Genomic DNA, 893 nt, shown 5'->3' with positions numbered 1-893 from the left:
GCTTGTGTTCACAATCCTGACACTCGCCATCTGTGGCTTCTTAAATGAGCTAAGAAAAAACTTATTTTGTGTAGTCGCTCTTGTGTGGAGCTGTGATGAGCCATCTACGGTATGTTGTGACCTTCTCCTGTGGATACGGTCTGCAGCAGTATTCACAGCACGTTTTACAGGGATATTTTTCAGCACAAAGATCCAACAGCTCCATACTAAAGAGCCGTACAGTGCGGGATCTGCACTTACGCTGGGTTCACACCTGCGTTCAGGGTCTCCGTTCTGTGGTTTCCATCTTCTGCATGCCAGAAGACGGAAACCACAGACCGGGTCTGTCCGTGAGTGGCGGTGAGCGTTTTATGCTCTCTGCCGTGAAACCGTTTTTTTTTTTTTTTAATCCGGACACAGAGTACTGCATGTCCGACTCTGTGTCCGGATTATAAAACCCGGTTTCGCGGCGGAGAGCATAAAACTCTCACCACCGCTCACGGACGGACAGCTTTCTCACCCATTCAAATGAATGGGTGAGACTCCTGCAGGTTTCAGTCTCCTGCTTTGTTTTATGCAGGAAACGGAAACCTGCAGTATGGAGAGGAGAACGCAAATGTGAACGAGCCCTTAGTCTCTCAACTGGAGAATGTGTACTTGAGAATTGGTGCGGACTAATGCACCTTGGCATCTGCTTTACTACTTGGGTTACTGTTAGGGAGCCTTCACACGGAGTTACGCTGCGCTCATTCTGATCGTAAAAACACGTTCCAAATGAAAGCGTAAAAAGCAGCTCCCATTGACTTGAATAGGAGCCGGCATATGTGCGCTCCCCAATGAAATCAATGGGAGGCTTTTTTCCCCCTATTGCTTTCAATGTGATACGCGCGTAATACATTGAAAGCAATAGGGAA

Source organism: Leptodactylus fuscus, chromosome 5 (genome assembly GCF_031893055.1).
Source record: "Leptodactylus fuscus isolate aLepFus1 chromosome 5, aLepFus1.hap2, whole genome shotgun sequence".
Classification (NCBI taxonomy): domain Eukaryota; kingdom Metazoa; phylum Chordata; class Amphibia; order Anura; family Leptodactylidae; genus Leptodactylus; species Leptodactylus fuscus.
The sequence above is the reverse complement of the archived record's forward strand: the minus strand, read 5'-3'. Positions refer to the sequence as shown.